We start from the raw sequence: 8,066 nt of genomic DNA, 5'->3' as shown, positions 1-8,066 counted from the left end.
GCATCCACCGAGACACAAAGCAAGCTCAAGTATACACTGAGGCCAAGACCCAACCACCATCCCAACAGCTCAGTGGCAAAGAGAATCGACCGAAGACCCATAGGACACTGGCTCAAATCCCCAGACGACCACTCAAAAGCACAACCACAGTCACAACCATTTTATATAGATCTCAGATCCAGACAAAAGAGTTTTTAAAAGATGACCACCTGTGGCCTCTCTGCGCGGAAACCGTTTTTTTTTGGCCACACACAAAGTCTTGCATCTCCGACTTTATTATCTGGCCGGAAAAAAAAAACGTTGCCCCGCGGAGAGGCCACAGGCAGACATCGGCGGTCCCCTTTAAAAACTCATTTAAATTAATGGGTTTTAAAGCTGACCACTGGGAAGCCATTCCCCATCCAGTTTCTCGGGGCTGAGGACGGAAACCTGGTGCAGAGGCACAGGGCGGACATCAGGTGCAAGTGTGAATGCCCCCTTAACACACACATGAGAATTGACTATTTCTTTAGAAATGCTCTTGCTCTTAGATTACTTACTAATTCAGAGATCGGCACTCTCTCCTGCTCTGACCACTCTCTGGTCCATGTTTGCTGCCCAAACTCCTGCATGGAGTTTCCATTGGCGTCTTAATAAAGCCTTACTTAAAAGAGCCCACTACCCAGTCTGGGCTGAGGTCCTGCATTTAACTGGCCACACAGCTTAAAAAGATAGGCAAGCAACTCAGAGCTCAAATACTAATTAACCCAGATTCAGTTCCTCACTGCCAGCTTGAAAGAGTGCCCCTCCCTTCCAATTATTTGCCAATTAGTAGCAGCTCATGCTGACCTACCTAACCTTGAGACTCATTGAGTCCAGCGCTTGCTCCTATACACACAGTAGAGCTATTAGGAGAGAGGAAATAAGGCTCATACATTTTTGAACAAGATTGTCAGAGACAACTACACATCTACCACACCCCACACTGTCCATGATCCCTCAAGTAATTTACAACACCATCCTCATATCATTGTATCGGTCTACCAGTCCTATTAGTCTAATATGTAGAACTTGCCCTCCCACGCATCGACCCCTGCCCTTGATTGGAGGAATATATGAAGGATTGCTGCCTACCACCCTCCTCGGATGCTCTATCCTTTCTTAATGCCCCAATCTCTGCCGAAGTGCTTGCAGGAGTCATAAAGGAAGTCCCTAAGGGCAAGGTATCTGGGCCCGACAGTTTTACCTACCTGTACTATAAAACTTTCCAAGGCAAGTTCCATGGCTATCTTAGAGATTTCTTTAACTCTTTTCTCGAGGGCTCCCCATTCCTAGCCTCTATGTTGGACTCACATTTCACCCTGGTTCTTAAGCCCTTCAAGATATTGCCCCAATGCTCTCCTGAATACCGATTTGAAATTATTTACAAAGATTTTAGCTAACCGTTTAAATGCTTGGCTCCCTTCACTTGTTCACAAAGACCATGTGGGTTTTTTCCCTGTCATGAGGAAAGTGACAACACCAGAAGGATGGTGGACTTCACAGATCTTGCAAAGCATTCACTGGTCATATATGTTGGCCCCACTGGAGGCCTTCGGGTTCTCGGGAGCCTTCCTTATGACAATCTGGGCCCTTTACTCCTTCCTCATGGTGGTGGTGAAACTTCTAAATTCATCGTCTGGTATCCTCCTCAATCATAACGGGAGGCATCAAAGTTGCCCCCTCTCCTCCCTTTTCTTTGCCCTGTGCATTTTGCCGCTGCCTGCCAGGATAAGGCAGTCCAGAGATATCAAGGGGATCACAGTGTGGGATAGAGAATTTAAGGTCTTCCTTTTTGTGGATGATGTCCTCTTCACCCTCATACCACCCTGCCTAATTTATTGCTCCTCCTCCTTATTGCTATTTATAGTCACCTCTCCAAATATAAGATAAATTCCTCTAAAACTGAAGCTCTGCCTATTAATATTCCCCAGGACTTCCTGGCTATCCTTGGTGGTAACTATAATTTGCAATGCAGGACAACCATGTAGACTTTTCCTCCATTTGTGTACCACAACCAAGACCCAGGTTCTGATCTGTTGGCTAACACTGAAGGATGTCCACAGCCTTGAATCTCACTGTACACTGACTCTAAATAATACTGTTGACGCTTTCCAGTCAATCTGGACTTCCTGGGACACTTAATGTATTTTGCAAGGCCTCTGACCATTCTTTAGGTATTGATTGGAGAACAGATCACATTATCAGCTGGGATACTCGTTGCCTTCTCATTATTCCAGTAATCAGGAAATCTTCATCAAGAAGGAGGCAAGCACAGATGAATCGCTAAGCCTGTACAAATTGGGCAGCAGTTGAGTCACATGCTGAACTGCGCGCACACTGCCTCTACGTGATTATAAGTCAGTAGCGATCAGTTAGACAGTTTGTTTCAAGCGGTAGTTGTACGGAAACATGGGTAAATGTAAGGCTGTGATAGAGTGGCAAAACGGGGCAATTGTGTTTCGCCGTGCCCATGGCCATACAGTGACTGAAGTTGCTGGATTTGTTGGAGTTTCGCAGCAGACTGTTCAAAGTGTCTACAAGCAGTGGTGTAATACACGTGGCCATGAAATGCAACATCAGAGTTGGGGTCAGAAACGGATCCTGAGAGGGACCGGAGACGAGTTTCACGGCTTGTTGATCAAAATCGCTTCCAAACCCGACAAGAGTTGCAGCTGTGAATGAAAGTCTTTCCCAACCAAAATGACCATTGTGACAGGAACTGCATGCAATGAACATTTTGGAGTCGTTCACCTCGCAAGAGACCATTGCTCACACAGGCACATAAAGCTTCCCATCTTTATTGGACTAAAAATCACTGAACATGGATAGTAGCTGACTGGCGGACTGCAATGTGGTCTGTCGATTGGCGTGCAAAATCACCTGACTAGAACTGCAGGTAACATGCTAACATCAGCATTTAAATAGATTTTAACAAATTCTTTGCTGTGCTCAGTTGACTTCCCACATAAGGATGATGTGCAATCCAGCAAATTTTGGAGTTTGTCAATTTCTAAAGGCAATTAATACCACACTTCTATCACCAAAAAAGGTGTGAACGCCAAAGATTGCACTCCACAGGCTAAACTGACCTTTCATACAATGAAGAAGCCTTCTACTTGTCACCAATTCTTCACCACACAGATACCTCCAAGTAGTTCTTCCTGGAGGTCAACACAACCTCTGCTGATGGTGGAGTCATCCTGACTCAAAAAAAGCCTGAAGGAAAAGATAAGGACTGTGTTTTTTTTTGTTTTGTTTGGCAAAGTTGTTTTATTCTATCTTGGCTCTGAGCAGAGATTTGAGGTGGAGATTTTCTTGAGGAAACCATCCTTCCTGTTGTGATGTTCATTGATCACAAGAATCTGATTCAGCTGCAATCCACACAGCTTCTGAACATTTGCCAAATCAGTCTTTTCTTTTCCTGTTTCAATTTACAACTCTGCTTTCTACCAATGGACCCAAATAAAAAGGCAGATGCTATTTCAACTCCTTTTAGTTGAATTTTCCACACTTTATGTAAAGGTTCTACAAAAAATACAAAAAAGGCAAGGGATAAACTAGGTCTCAGCTAGAAGTCTGGAGATTGCTGTCTTTGCAGAATCAACTGAGTTAGACACCAGAGGAGTAGTCCCAAAGATACTGGGATTGTGAGTGGTAGGGTTCATCTGAGTAGCTATACATCATTTCTGCAAGTTACAGACTGTTCTTGTATGTGTGATCAAGTTCTGTACCTATCTGTGAGAACCAGGATAGGACTGTAAAATACCCTTGCTACGAATACCACACGTTACACAGTAAGTACAATACAAGGGATAAAGATACTCTTTAGCTAGCAATGACAAATTTACTTTTGTTGTTCATTCAACTATCACTTGTCATCTCAGCAATTTACAGCCATCATGACAGCTGCCACCGCCAATATGAAGGTGCAAATGCCATCGTCATGAGGATATGGCCTCAAAGTTTACTTTTTTTGCAATAAAAGAACATTACACACAAAATTACTACAATCAGAACAATTCATTCCATGACAATTTCTGTCGAAATATGGGGTATTGCATTGCTGGAACTGCATCTTTTATGGACAATGGATAACTAAGCACTATGTTTGTGAGGTTTGCCACATGTTGAGCAGCACTGATAGGATCACCTGGCAATGGTAACCAAATGTATTTTTCCACTATAACAATTATCATTAGTGATAATAATCCATAAAAAGAGACAGTCTGTGTCTGCAACTCAGAAGGAAGAATATACAGAGACATCTGTTAGACATTTGTATTAGGCACACCTTCCAACTTTTGAAGAACAGAAAGAGGGACAAAATATGCAGCACTTTATGTGGGCCGCAGCAAATTTAGCTCCGCCCACTTTGAGTTGACTCCGCCCATTCTCATTCATTTTTCATATGCCCCCGCACAGAATAATCCTCCTAGTTACCTGTACATTCTATGTCCCCACATTATAATGTTCCCTTCCAACTGCCCCATAGTGTTAAGTCCCTTTCCTTGTGCCCCAGTTTAAACTGGGGGAAAGGAAACTGGAGCAGCTTGAGCGTGACATTAAACGGTGGCGGTAGCTGGAGGGGGACAATAAACCGTAGGGGTGGCTGGAGGGTGTCATTAAACTGGGGGCAACTAGAGACCGGAAGGTCCCCCTCCAGCTACTCCCATGGTTTAATGTCCCCCTCCAGTTGTCTCAAGTTTAATGTCCCCCCAGTTTAAGTGCCCCCTTCATCTACCCCTAGTTTCATGTCCTCCATCTCTCTCCCAGTTTCACATCCCCCTTCATCTGCCCCACTTTCATGTCCCCCCTACATCTGCCCCCAGTTTTGTCCCTCCTCATCTCTGCCCAGTTTCATGTCCCCCCTCATCTCTGCCCCCAGTTTTATGTTCCCCCCTCCATCTCTGCACCTAGTTTCATGTCTTCCACACCTTCATCTGCCCCTAGTTTCAAGGGCCCACCTCATTATGTTCCCCCTCAATTTACCCTCAAGGTTTAACATAAAAAACAGTGATACTCACCTTCCCTGTATCCCCCACAGCTCCCCCTGCAGTCTCACTCACAGAATTGTAGGCGCGATGTGAGTGACGTCATCACATCACGACTACATCTCTATGAGCTGGATTGCAGTTGTATAGCAGGAGCTGAGCTGTGACCGTACATTCTTCACTCGCCTGTGTATTCCACTCATCTGCATCCTGGAAACCGGGACATACCTCCCGCCGACCAGGACAGGACCCCGAATCTGGAATGTCCTGCAGAAACCGGGACAGTAGGGAGGTATGGTATTGAGGGGCTTTTTATTTTGAGGGTCATGAGTCAAATGCCATAGGTTGTGGTGTGACCTATATAAGGGCCCCTTCACACGGAGTTTACGCTCCGTGTATTCTGTGTACGCGCTGTGTATTCTGTACATTTTAGGGTGCGTTCACACGATGTAAAGTGGAGCGTGATCTGGCACGTCTACGCGTGTCAGCATTTTGCGTGCTCAAAAAGATCCCATTGATTTTTCAATGGGAGTTACGAGCATATACACCGTGTTATTTTGCGCCCGTAATTTTGCGGCCGCAAAATTACAGGCGCAAAATTACACGGCTTATATGCTCATAACTCCCATTGAAATCAATGGGATCTTTCTGAGCGCGCACAATGCTGACATGTGTATATGTGCCAGCTTGCGCTCCATTTTACATCATGTGAACGCACCCTACATGTGTAAAAATACACGTGTAAAATGTAGTTAGCCATTGAATTCAATGGCTTTTTTGCATAACGCGCGTCTTTTCGTGCGCGCAAGCAGACGCGCGTTATACAAACATGCCATTGAACTCAATGGCTAACTACATTTTACACGTGTATTTTTACACACGTAGGGTGCATTCACACTACGTATACTGAAGCTTATTCTGAACGTAAAACACGTTCAGAATAAGCGGCGTATAAAGCAGCTCCATTCATTTCTATAGGAGCCGGCATACGAGCGCTCCCCATAGAAATGAATGGGGTGCTTCTTTCACCCCGAGCAGTCCCATTGAAGTGACTGGGAAGTGGCGGCGTGTACGGCAAGCTCTGCTCATGCCGAAGCGTACACGCCGGCACTTCCCATTCACTTCAATGGGACTGCACGGAGTGAAAGAAGCAGCCCATTCATTTCTATGGGGAGCGCTCGTATGCCGGCTCCCATAGAAATGAATGGAGCTGCTTTATACGCCGCTTATTCTGAACGTGTTTTACGTTCAGAATAAGCTTCAGTATACGTAGTGTGAATGCACCCGTAAATGTACAGAATACACAGTGCGTAGACAGACTACACGGAGCGTAAACTCCGTGTGAAGGGGCAAGGAAGAAAAAATACCTCCCACTTCAAACCCCACTCGTCAGAGTCTCTCTTATGTCCAATGTCAAAGTATGAACTACTAGCAGTATTACCGGCGCAAAATTACAGGCGCAAAATTACACGGCTTATATGCTCATAACTCCCATTGAAATAAATGGGATCTTTCTGAGTGCGCAAAATGCTGACATGTGTATATGTGCCAGCTTGCGCTCCATTTTACATCGTGTGAATGCACCCTACATGTGTAAAAATACACGTGTAAAATGTAGTTAGCCATTGAATTCAATGGCTTTTTTGCATAACGCGCGTCTTTTTGTGCGTGCAAGCAGACGCGCGTTATACAAACATGCCATTGAACTCAATGGCTAACTACATTTTACACGTGTATTTTTACACACGTAGGGTGCATTCACACTACGTATACTGAAGCTTATTCTGAACGTAAAACACGTTCAGAATAAGCGGCGTATAAAGCAGCTCCATTCATTTCTATGGGAGCTAGCATACCCGACTTCGTCCGCTGAACCCTGACCCACTGCGCGACCCACCTGTAGTGCCGCGCAGGCTTCTTCCTTTGCCTTGTGTCCACAGCGGCTCCCTTTTCCTTATCTCCCCCCTGACGTCCGCCAACCCCCTTTTTTCCTACCTACTCTCTCATGTGCTCGCTTCTTTCTCCTACCCCGTGCCCCTTTTCCCCCCTAGCCCAGTGTCCCCTTCCCCCCAACCTCATGCCCCCTTCCCCTGTGTTACCTACCCCGTACCCCCTTTTTTCCAGCACCCCATGCCCCCTTCCCTGTCTTACCTACCCAGTGACCCCTTCCCCACCCAGACCCTGTGTCACCTTTCCCTCCACCAACCTGTGCCCACGGCCTCACCAAACACCGGGCTCCCCGTGCACCAATGTTACAGGGGTGCCTATAAGGGCCCCCCTCCCACGGTAAGCCATGTGCCCCCATTCCATCTGTGGGCACTGTGGCAGCCCTGTCCACGTCCCCCTTCCAGGGGCCCCCAGGTTTACCTGCCCAGGACCCCCATTCCCGTGTCCCCCACTGGACCGGCAACCTCCTCACTCCCAACACCCCACCCCTCTCCCTTCTCAAAGTCCCCTAACTCGCCTGTCGTCACAACCCTTCTCCTGCGGCCGAATAACACTGTAGATAGCCCTGAGCAGACATCGGCGACATCCCTGACGGACATGCAGAGTCCACGGGACAGCAGGCCGAACCGGTGTTCCAGACCACGGCGCAGGCGACTCCCTGTCCGGCCGCGACAGAGAACTGCGGTCCTGTGGTAAGCCCACACAGGCGGGGCAGCATACGCACTTCTCGTTGCCCCAGAGTACGGGCGCTGGTTCAGGACGACAGCTCCGCCCACATAGAGAAGCAGCACCCAACCAGGTGAGCTGCTGATGGGGCTGGGATGACGTCATCCCATGTCCTACAGCGTCCCAGGTCCTGCAGCAAATTCAAAAGTGAAAAGCACTGGTCACGGGAGTGAATTGCGGTGGTGTACGGGAATTCCATGTAGCCTATCGTTCAATCCGGGACCCAAAGTATGGATGTACGCAATTTCAGCCAAATCCGTTCGCCCGTCTAGGTGTCATTGCGTCCCCTTTCCAACCCCCCTTCTGACCCCTTTGCACCCACCCCCACAACCCCGGCCTCCTCCCCTGCCTGGGGTTAGGAGCTAGGCCCGAGAGGGCAAT

This window comes from Leptodactylus fuscus, chromosome 1, assembly GCF_031893055.1.
Source record: "Leptodactylus fuscus isolate aLepFus1 chromosome 1, aLepFus1.hap2, whole genome shotgun sequence".
NCBI lineage: Eukaryota > Metazoa > Chordata > Amphibia > Anura > Leptodactylidae > Leptodactylus > Leptodactylus fuscus.
This window is presented reverse-complemented; position numbering follows the sequence as displayed.